The sequence below is a fragment of the Suncus etruscus genome, chromosome 20 (genome assembly GCF_024139225.1).
Source record: "Suncus etruscus isolate mSunEtr1 chromosome 20, mSunEtr1.pri.cur, whole genome shotgun sequence".
NCBI classification, from domain to species: domain Eukaryota; kingdom Metazoa; phylum Chordata; class Mammalia; order Eulipotyphla; family Soricidae; genus Suncus; species Suncus etruscus.
The window spans coordinates 1,426,528-1,438,360 of record NC_064867.1 but is presented as its reverse complement, the minus strand read 5'-3'; the positions used below and the strand labels follow the sequence as shown (position 1 = coordinate 1,438,360).

Genomic DNA, 11,833 nt, shown 5'->3' with positions numbered 1-11,833 from the left:
CCAACCAGCACCCCAACTTGCAGCCACTGATCCATGGCATGCTGGAGGTCCCCTTCCCCAGGGGCACAGTCACTGCAGGAGGAGGTGACCTGGGCGTCCTCTTTCCCAGGGACGCCAGGAGGAGGCAACTTGGCCTTTCCGGGAGTTGCACCTTCTAGAAACTTCTTCCATCCTCAAGGAAGCCTAGAAACCTACAACTCGAGCCAATCAATGGCTTCCTTAGTCCCCCATCAGGAGCAAGCACTAAGGACATCCAAGTCCAGCTTTAGCACCCAGCCCAGCCAGCCAGCGCCCCAATTTGCAGCCCCTGGCCCATGGCATGCTGGGGTCCTCTCTCCCAAGGCACAGGAGGAGGTGACTGGGGATGGATGATCCTCTTACCCAGGGGTTGCAGGAGGAGGTGACCAGCACCCCAATCTGCATGCACCAACGGGATCCCTGGCATGCTGGGGGTCCGCTTTCCCAGGAGCAAGGGAGGGAGGTGGCGACCTCTCCCTTTGTACCCTTGGCACCTTCTAGAGACTTCTCTCCACGCCCCCAAACCAATCAGGACGTCCGGGTTCTAGGCCACGCCCCCGAGCCCAATCAGATGGCACAGACAAGCCCCAGTTTGCTGCCTAAAATTGGAGCCACCTTGGCAGTATCATGAGAAGGAAACTGAACTGGCAGTGGGGGGTGGGGACAGAGCTGTCTGCTAGAGGGAGACACACAGAAACTTCCATTTAAAGGACTGAAGCATGGGCCCGGAGAGATAGCACAGCGGCATTTGCCTTGCAAGCAGACGATCCAGGACCAAAGGTGGTTGGTTCGAATCCCGGTGTCCCATATGGTCCCCCGTGCCTGCCAGGAGCTATTTCTGAGCAGACAGCCAGGATTAACCCCTGAGCAACGCTGGGTATGGCCCGAAAACAAACAAACAAACAAAAACAAACAAGTAAGACCTTCAAGAATGGGCAATGCAACTTAAAAGAGATTCAGCATTTTAGTCAGTAAGTTTTGGAAAGGAAGCAGCCCTTCAGCTCTGGCTGGGAAGGAGGGAGGAAAGGAAGGAGGGTGGGGAGAGAGGGAGGAGGGAGGGAGGGAACAGCCATTCTTTAATACAGAGAAATGTGGATGGGGTTGCTTATGAAGCCAATAGAGTAACAAGAGCTTCCTTCCTCTACTAGAAAAATACTTTGACTGAATCTTTTACACTTAATATCCAAAAGTAAAGAAAGAGAAAAAAGATATTTACCAGGTCTTCCTCAACAGTCATGGTTTCTCTTTAGAATCTTTCTTGAAGTCACTAAATTTATATTTAAAAAAAAAAGAGCATTATTTTTCCCTTTTTTATTTAAAAAAATCAAGATCTGTTGTTATTCCTGTGACCAGAAAACTTCTCCCAAGGAAAAAAACAAAACAAAACAAAACAAAAACAAACTTTTTCCATAAACTTTTATAGCTCTGGATCCAGAAAGTTTCGATCTTATTTTATTTGCCTTGGGTTTGGGGCCTGATTAGGCAGTGTTCAAGGGCTACTCCTGGCTCTGTGCTCAAAGGTCACTTCTAGTGGTGCCAGGAATGGAACCAGTGTTGGTTGGAAGCACACAAGGCAAGCCACTTAACCCCTATGCTCTCACTCTGGTCCCCCTCAGCCTCAGAATAGGTTCCTGCACAGGGGAGATGTATTCATAGGCTAGAGCCATGCTGGGCTTGCTGGCAGGAATGGGGCTGAGACTGATCCCAGGGGCTGCATGGTCTTCCAGCCTCACCAGAAGAACCCCCAGCCCCACCCAGGACCAGCAAGGCAGAAGTAGTCCTGGTACCAACTAATATGACCCAATAGACAAAATAAAAGATTTCTCAGAGTGAGGCCAGACTGATAGTACAGTAGGCAAGGTGCTTTCCTTCCATGTAGTTGGCCAGGGTTCAATCCCCAGCATCCTATATGATTCCCTGAGCTCACCAGGAGTAATCACTGTGCATCCATGAGTGAGCACAAAAACCTCCAAAGAAAAAATTTTTAGAAATGAAAGAATGTTAAAAATAAAGTAGTTCCCAGGGTTTGGGGAAGTGTGCCCCCCTCCCCCTGAAAATGCTTCCTTATAGAGCAAACCCTGAGGCTAGAAACCTAAAACAACAGATCCTTTAGACTTCCCATCAGGAGTAGGGGCTGAAAGATTCCGGGGAAGAAATGAGAAAATAAGTCAAAACAAAGAACAATTAAATACAGCTGAAAGACTTGAAATTCACAGTGACCTCAATAAAACTCATTAAAAGGGGGGGAGAACTAATTGCATTAATTAACCACACTTGGACCTTTAAGGGACCAATCATCCACCAAGGGAAGGAGATAAAGCATTGGAAACTGCTGTTTCTTGTTCAAGTACTTACTGGGCCCCTGCGAAGTCATGATACTGAGCAACTCAGATAATTCTGGGTAAAATGGACAATGTATTGTCTTTTTTTTTTTTTTTTTTTTTGGTTTTTGGGTCACACCCGGTGATGCTCAGGGGTTACTCCTGGCTGTGAGCTCAGAAGTCGCTCCTGGCTTGGGGGACCATATGGGATGCTGGGGGATCGAACCTCAGTCCGTCCTAGGCTAGTGCAGGCAAGGCAGGCACCTTACCTCTAGCGCCACAGCCCTGCCCCCGTACAATGTATTGTCTACAGCAAGAAGCTCTGGTCTCAACGCGTAGTGGTGCAGTTAGAGAAATAACTACACTCACAACTACCATGAGAGAAGTAGAAAGCCTGTCTGAAATACAGGCAGGGGGTTGTAACAGGAGGGAGTTGGGGGACGCTGCACTGTTAAAGTGAGGTGTTCTGTTTATGACTGAAACCCAACTGCAATCATGCTTTTTATCATGGTGCTTAAATAAAGATTATTTATATTTAAAAAAATAAAAAAGACGCATCCCCTGTCTAGTGGGCCAGAGTGCTAATATAACTGGTAAGGTGCTTGCCTTGCATGCCCCCACATGGTCCCCGGAGCTCACCAGGGGTAATTCCTGAGTACGGAGCCTTGAGTTACCACAGAGCATTGCCGGATGCACCCTCTTCCCACAGGAAAATTAAAAAAAGTAATAACTCCTGCTGTAACAGTGTGATGACCAAAGTTCAAAACTGAAACCGCTCAAGCTGGGGTAGTAGCAGCAAATGCCCGGAGTCCTGGTCCAGGAGGGCTGGCAAGAGGGTCCTGGGCCAGTCTAGACTCTCAGGCTGTGAACACTGACAGTTGTCATCCATTGCAAATAAAAAATCCAGTCACCTTTGCCTCCCTCAAAACGCACTCAGATCCTGAGGGAGCTTAGGGACAGGGAGCCACTTATGCCCACTGCAGGGTCTATCTCCATGCCTTGCATGCACACACACACACACACGCACACACACACACACGCACACACACATATGCATACATGCACACCCCACTTTTTTCTATTTTTCTGTCTTCTTTAGGATCCGCATCCGGCAGTTAGTTCTCCAAGTTTCCTCCAGCCTCTGTGCTCACAGAACCAACCCTGCATGAAGGCATAGAAACCTAAAAATCGAGCCCATCAATGCCTTCCTTAGAGCCCCATCAGGAGCAAGAAGTGGGGAAAAAACTAACAGCCAATGCAACCCCATCTCTGGGGCCCACCCAACCAGCACCCCAACTTGCAGCCACTGATCCATGGCATGCTGGAGGTCCCCTTCCCCAGGGGCACAGTCACTGCAGGAGGAGGTGACCTGGGCGTCCTCTTTCCCAGGGACGGCAGGAGGAGGCAACCTTGGCCTTTCCGGGAGTTGCACCTTCTAGAAACTTCTTCCATCCTCAAGGAAGCCTAGAAACCTACAACTTGAGCCAATCAATGGCTTTCTTAGACCCCCATCAGGAGCAAGCACTAAGGACATCCAAGTCCAGCTTTAGCACCCAGCCCAGCCAGCCAGCGCCCCAATTTGCAGCCCCTGACCCAAGGCATGCTGGGGTCCTCTCTCCCAAGGCACAGGAGGAGGTGACTGGGGATGGATGATCCTCTTACCCAGGGGTTGCAGGTGCAATCTTCATGCACCAACGGGATCCCTGGCATGCTGGGGGTCCGAGTTCCCAGGAGCAAGGGAGGGAGGTGGAGACCTCTCCCTTTGTACCCTTGGCACCTTCTAGAGACTTCTGTCCACGCCCCCAAACCAATCAGGACGTCCGAGTTCTAAGCCACGCCCCCGAGCCCAATCTGATGGCACAGACAAGCCCCAGTTTGCTGCCTAAAATTGGAGCCACCTTGGCAGTATCATGAGAAGGAAACTGAACTGGCAGTGGGGGTGGGGACAGAGCTGTCTGCTAGAGGGAGACACAGAAACGTCCATTAAAAGGACGGAGCCAGAGTATGGTGGTCAACCTGTGTTCCCTTCTGGGCATCCTATGCAATCCCTTGAGCCCTGCCAGCAGTAATCCCTGAGCATTGCCAGCTGTGGTCCCAGAACAGGGCTGGAGAGAGTACAGGGTGAAAGGAGCTTGGCTTACCACCAGAGACCCTGATTTATCCCAACACTCATGTCCCCTGAGCACTGCCCGGAGCGATCCCTGAATAAAGACTCAGGATTAAGCCCTGAACACTGCAAACAGTAGGTTTTCCAGAATAATTTCTAATAGGAGAAACAGCCCCTGGCGTCTGGGAAGTCGCCACTAGTTTGTGTTGTGTGCTCCAGCTGGGTTTAACTCAACTCGAGGCTGTTTGGCTCCCACAGCGATGCCTGCACTGGGAAGCAGCCCCGAAGCACTGCCACGTGTGAGGAATAAACAAAATTAGGGGCGCGAGAGAGATTAGGGCCACAGCAGGAGGGCCTTGGCCTTGCCAGCAGGCCATCCATTTGGAATCTGGCATCCCAGAAGGTCCCCCATCCTGCCAAGGGCGATTTCTGAGCCAAGAGGCAAGAGGAGCCTGTGAGCCTGCGACAGACTGTTCTGTTTTGTTTTTTCTTCCATGGTGAAGCGATTATGCCATGTGAAGTTTTATTGTTTTTAATTGAATTTGATGGTAATTCGGACACCCTGACTCCTGGCAAAGAATACAAAAGGGGTATCAATTCTTGGGCCGAGGATGTGGCACTAGAGGTAAGGTGTCTGTCTTGCAAGCGCTAGCCAAGGAAGGACTGAGGTTCGACCCCCCCTCCAGCCCCCTCTGCGTCCCTGGCAGTGCTCAGGGGTTCCTCCTGGCTTGATGCTCTGGAATCGCTCCTGGCAGGCTCGGGGGACCCTATGGGGTGCCAGGATTCGAACCAGTGACCTTCTGCATGAAAGGCAAAGGCCTTATCTCCATGCTATGTCTCCGGCCACAAGCCCTGTAATTGTTAATTATAAAAATCACCTGAGCATTATAACCCCTTCGTCTAAAATCTTATGAGTCACATATGTTTGTAATTAGGGGTGGGGGTTCCAGGGGTGGCCCATACCTGTCCTTACTGAGTTTACTCCCAGCTCTGCGCTCAGGGATCACTCCTGACAATGTTCAGGGTACAATATAGGCTGACTCGGATTCAACCTGGTCAACACACTCAAGCCAAGTGCCTTCCCTACCCTCAACTAGGATGTCTCCAGCCCCTGGCTTCTCCTTCTTAAATGACAGCTAACTGTCATCAGTAGCTGTCCCTGCAAGTGACGTGTTTGGCTTACTTTTGCAGATGAAGCTGCGCATCTGCAAGGCAGGATGGAAGGACGGCCGGCCACGCCCCAACCCACGCCAGGAACAACATTTCAAGTGGTGAAAACAGAATTCCTTTATTTCATTAAAAGCCAAACACAACTTTTCTTGCTAACCCTGCCAAACCATTACAAATAGAATTGAAACATATTGTGTGTTGATCAATGGTAAGTCCCAAAAGCTATTTCTGTAAACGTCCTTTCGGTGATGAGGACGGTCAGTCTGTCCTTTCTTAGAGACCCACTTCAGTCACTGTCCGGAATTGGTTCCTCCAGAGCCCCTCTGTGTGCCCGTCACTTCCCCAGCAGCATGCCCATCTCCCTCCTGACTGTCTTCCCGGAGTGCCTCGACTTCTGCCCACACCACAAGGACGAGCTGAGTCAGGAGTCCCCAAGCCTTGCCCTCTGTGTGTCCCCCCTGGCCAACATTGCGCGTGTGCCAGACTATCCAAGCTCTCCAGGCCCACTGGACAGGCTTGGGGACTGGCCGAGGATTGGAGCGCCCCGGAGTGTGTGTGTGGGTGTGTGGGTGTGGTTCCTCTTGTCCATGATCAGCCCACACTGATAGGTTGTTGGGACCTGAATTCTGATTGGGAGGGATGCCATTGTGTAAAAGCCATGTGGCAGGCACCATTTAGTAAGGACCACATGTTGTGAGCCTATTTCCATAGACCCCGCCTCAGTCTACCTGGTTGTGCCAGGTAGCCTATCAGGGAAGGACAAGGGAATTGTAGGAAGATACACCTAAACAAGAGCTGATCATTTTTTTTTTCTTTTTCCCAAAAACCATTAAGGAAGAAGGGAGGGAGGGAGGGAAGTAAGGGCGGGAAAGAGGGAGGGAGGGGAGGGAGAGGGAGTCTGGCATTAGTGGAGGATGTATCTACCAGAATTGGATTATATCTTGTTGATTTTTATTCCTTTTCATCACTTAATGGGGAAAAAAGGGAGAGGGAGAAAGGAAGGGAGGGAGGGAGGGAGGGAGGAAGGAAGGGAGGAAAGGAGGGAGGGAGGAAGAGAGGAAGGGGGAGGAAGGGAGGAAGGGGGGAAGGGAGGAAGGAAGGAAGGAAGGAAGGAAGGAAGGAAGGAAGGAAGGAAGGAAGGAAGGAAGGAAGGAAGGAAGGAAGGAAGGAAGGAAGAAAGGGAGGGAGGGAGGGAGGGAGGGAGGGAGGGAGGAAGGAAGGAAGGGAAGGGAGGGAGGGAGGAAGGAAGGAAGGAAGGAAGGAAGGAAGGAAGGAAGGAAGGAAGGAAGGAAGGAAGGAAGGAAGGAAGGAAGGAAGGAAGGAAGGAGAGCCAATCATTTTAAGGATCTAGAAAGCTAGAGTTGGGCCCGGAGAGATAGCACAGCGGCTTTTGCCTTGCAAGCAGCCGATCCAGGACCAAAGGTGGTTGGTTCGAATCCTGCCAGGAGCTATTTCTGAGCAGACAGCCAGGAGTAACCCCTGAGCATTGCCGGGTGTGACCCAAAAACCAAAAAAAAAAAAAAAAAAAAGAAAAGAAAAAAAAAAGAAAGCTTAAACCTCCCTATAATCCTTCCCTATAGAATCCTCCTCATGACCTTGGGTGGGGCGCATGACCTTCAGGGGATGGCCCCTGGCTGGCCAGGCTGGGGAATAGCTTGGCAGACGGATTAAAGTGTTAAAAACTTGATTCTAGTTGTGTGGTCTTGTCCTTCTACTCTGGAACTGTACATTTGGAGGGGGGGCTCTGCTGGGATAGAACTGACATGACCAGTCGCCAATAAGTCTTCTCAGGTCTCATGTTTACACTGGGACACCTCGAGATATGTAAAGGCCTAGAAATGGAAATGGAGCTCCAGGGAAGCCCTATAGGGAAAAACGAGAGGCAGTTCTGCTGCTTTGGGCAGGAGGCTAGAGGGATGCCCATGTCCTCCAGGGGTCACACTGGGGTGGCACAAACGTGGGTTCGAGTCCCGAGTCACCGCCGGGGGTGATAGATAGGGAATCCAGTGGGTTCGAGTCCCATCAGGGGTCCCAGTGTCTGGCGCCCACTTTTGGGTGGGCACCAACGTGGGTTTGAGTCCCGCTGACTGATGCAGTCAGGGATGCATTTGTTGGGGGTGTTCCAGTGGGGCCTCATTGTCTGTTTTTTATTTGTGGTTCTGTGTTCCATGTATTTCTTTGACTTAACCTTAACCTAAGGATTACTCTTTTAGGCCATTTCTCCTCCTCTGTTACTTACCCTGATGATATACATGCTCAGGAAAGCTGTCAGCATGCAGCACGGGAGGGCTTAGGTACCACCACTCTTGCTTTCATCCAGTTATTATGACAATGATGATGACTTGTTGCCTAGAACTGTGTCCTTTCCATGCACTTTATGACAGAGATTTCTCTCTATCTTATCTTGTCTGGTCTGAACATGGAAGGAAACTAGGGAGAATGCCACTTCTCCTTAGGTCAGAAATTGTGTGTTGCTTTGTTCTTTTGGGACAGGGCAGAGGGTGTCTGAGATTGTAAACCCCAGATTTCTCAATGGCTATCAGGGATAAATTTTCACTGGAAAATTTCTGGACTTTGCAACCACCCAGCTGTCCTGCCATGATTTAGTTGAGGCCAGATAGAGAGAAGGGGAAGGCAAATCCAAAACAGGGAAGCTGGTGCTGGCCATTTCTAACTGGGCAGCTTTTGGCTGGAAAAAAAAAGTGGTTTTTTGGCTGCAGGAACTTGAGTCTATCTGGATCTGAAAAAAGGAATTCACCAGCCCCCAGGGCAGGGGCTATTGTTTTCTCCGACTCACCTGGCTGGGGTGTGTGGGTGTAGATTGAGTGATTACAGGGCATCCTTTACATATCAACGGAGGCACAGAGCTAAGGGAAAAAGTCTTTTCTTTAGTTAATGGCTTGGAGTCAAAAGAAAAAAATTGAGTGTTTAAATTTCTCTGACTTAAAAGTTTCTTAGACTGAACAATTGGGTGGAAAAATATTGCAAATTATTGTAGTTGGCCTTTTTAAACAATATTGTTAATTTTGTGAATGCATGATAATGCTGAAGTAACTCAATTCCATGTCAAATGTATCTCACCAAACTTAATGGCTGGTCTTAAGATAGTTTTAATGTAAAAACCTTGGTGGTACTAGGTTGTGACTACCTGAAGGAAAGGAATCAACAGAACTGGGGTAAAGATCTTTAATAAGTACCATAAGAAAAATTTGGTCCCGCTAGGTGCAAGAATATTTAGCAAAGTGGTTCCAAATGGGCAGCAGACAATTGAAAACTGTGTTCCTAGGGCCCCCGTGCTGCGTTCTAGGCTGTTAACTTGGGCAGCTGGTCCTTAAGAAGAGACTGGCTCTGAGTTAGGTGCACGTGGCAGTCATTGGCAGCAAGAATGCCCCCAGAGGATAAGTGGGGGGAAAAGTTAGGAAAAAAGAGGAGCAGGACAGATAGCCCGGAGGTAGGGCGTTCGCTTTGCATGCAGAAGGAAGGTGGTTCAAATCCCGACATCCCATGTGGTCCCCCGAGCCTGCGAAAAGCAATTTCTGAGCATAGAGCCAGGTGTAACCCCTGAGTGCTGCCGGCTGTGACCTAAACCCCTACTCCAAAAAAAGTTAAATGAAATAGTGGATTTTATTTGAGGGTGGTGATTTTAGATTGGGAGGGACATATGTGGTGGTACTAAGGGACCATTCCTAGTTCCTTGCTCAGGAGTGACCTCTGGCAATGCTTGGTGGAACATACCTAGCATTGGAAATTAAACCTTATCAAGCATTCAAGGTAAATAAGAGAGGTAAGACTCTTGACTTGTATGCAGCCAAGCCCAGTTTCATCCTAAGGAGACTGAGCAATGGCACAGCAGTAGGGCATTTGCCTTGCACTCGGCCAACACAGGACAGTCATGGGTTGGATTCCTGGCATTCTTTATGGTCCCCCGAACCTACCAGGGGAGATTTCTGAGTGCTCAGCTAAGCCTAAGTGCCCCTGAGTGTAACCCTAAAAACAAACCAAAAAGTCTAATCCTTGGCACCACATGTCTCCCTAGCACAAAGCCAGAAGAGCCCCAAGGCCTGGAGGAGAGCACAGCAGCAGGGTGGTTGCCTAGCGGGCAGTTGACTCTTGATCCCTTAATCTCCTTCTTTGGCATATGGTCCCACTAACCTGTCAGGAGTTATTCGTCAGAAGTAAACTCTGAGCACTGCCAGGTGTGGCCCCAAAACAAAAACAGAAAACCCAGTAGTGTCACACACACATACACACACATATACACATATAAACACATATGTGTATATATATATATACATACAAGGCTTTCAAGGACACTGGGGTGAAGATAGTCTTTGTTGTTCCCAGTATCCTCCTTTCCCTTTATGCCTCACTCTGAGTCACTCAGAACTTGCCTTGGGACTGATCGCTGCCCTCCATCCAAAAGCCATCTGTGAGGTTTGGGGATGGCTCAGGAGCATCAACTCACCCTTGCTGGGGTGAGGCTGCTGCGGGTTTGATGCCCAGAGCTACTGGCATTAACTCAAGCTGTTGGGGTGCGGGGATCAGTTCCCCTCTCTCGAACGGCGTCTTGAGCAATCTTGAGCGTCTCAAGGAGAGTCGGAAGCCATGCAAATTTGCAAAGGGTGAGTTCTGTTTCTGGGGCCAGGGTGACACCAGGGTCAGTGCTCAGGGATGAACCCCAGAGCAAAGACCCCGAACCGTTCCTTAAGCAGTGTTTTTATAGAGCACTTTCCCCAAGGGACAGCATATGTCGTGGGAGTAGTATTCGTTGGCTACATATTACTTAGGAATACAGCACAACTCAGTTAAAAGACAGATATTTAGCAAACAAAGAAACACTTGTCAAAGCCTAACAGACCACCACTAAAAGTTACACAGAGACAACTGCTAAAACTTAACAGACTGGGCCTAGCGGTGGCACTAGAGGTAAGGTGCCTGCCTTGCCTGTGCTAGCCTTGGACAGACCACGGTTCGATCCCCCAGCATCCCATATAGTCCCCCCAAGCCAGGAGCAACTTCTGAGCGCATAGTCAGGAGTAACCCCTGAGTGTCACCGGGTGTGGCCCAAAAACCAAAAAAAAAAAAAAAACAGAAAAGAAACTTAACAGACCACCACTAAAAGTTACATGTTTATCCTACAGAACAATATTAAACTTAAGGTTCCATTTCTTTACCTTAAGGGCTGGAGGTGGGGGTGGCCACCTTACTCTTACTCCACATTACTAACAATTTTGCAAGCAAAGATCACAGAAAGTAGGAGCAATTTGAGCATATACTGTCCTCCTTGAGTAGATCCAGTTCTTATCTCAGCCAATGCTAGCCTGTGGCTCTGAAGGTCATGAAACAGGACGCCTTGTAAGCTTAGAGAAACTTCAAACTTAAACTATATGCATTCATAAAAAGCGAAAACTTCTCGTTCTTTTCAAAGCTGTGACTGCCACTCTGGGCATCCGATAAGATTCCCTGAACCCACGAGGAGTAATTCCTGAGTGTAGAGTTATGAGTAACCCCTAAGCACTGGAGAGTATGGCCCCCCAAACCAAAAAGAGAACAGAGAGACAGAGAGAGACTCTCTGGCAACTCATTTTTGTTTTATTTTGTTTTGGTCATACTCAGTGACACTTAGGAGTAACTCTTGGTTCTACACTCAGAAATTACTCCTGGCAGGCTTGGGGGGAACATATAGGATGCTGGGGATCGAAACTGGGTCAGCCATGTGCAAGGCTGTGCTATTGGTCTAGCCCCTATCGCAGCAATTCTTGTGGCATAGACAAGGAGAATCTGAGGCCCAGGTCCGATTTTGGGACTTTTGCGGGGAGGGCAGGAAGGGTTGAGCCATACCCAGCGGCGCTCTGAGTTTATTCCAGGTTCCATGCTCAGGGATTATGTCTGCATCTATTCTCTGGCCCCAGACTTGGTGACTTACCCACTTCCTCCAGGGAAGCTGGCCGTTTGCATGGGAGTGGACACACCTGGACCATGCCTGCCCTGTGGTTTGACAGGCAAGGCGCTGACAGCTCAGATGTGGGAACAGGCCTCTCAGCTGGAGGAGGGAAACTGCTAGAAATAAGCTGCCTTCCTGAGATGAACATTTTTCTTGGGGGCCGGAGAGATAGCATGGAGGTAAGGCCTCCATTCTGTCTCTCATGCAGAATGTCGGTGGTTCAAATTCCGGCATCCCATATGGGCCCCCGAGCCTGCCAAGAGCGATTTCTGA

General features: G+C 49.4%; 1 protein-coding gene across 1 annotated transcript in view; it reads right to left on the bottom strand.

Annotated features, from left to right (window-relative positions):
• GORASP1 (golgi reassembly stacking protein 1) overlaps positions 1–11,833 on the bottom strand; it is a 737,102-nt gene that overhangs the window by 226,162 nt on the left and 499,107 nt on the right. The gene's annotated exons all lie outside the window — the stretch shown is intronic.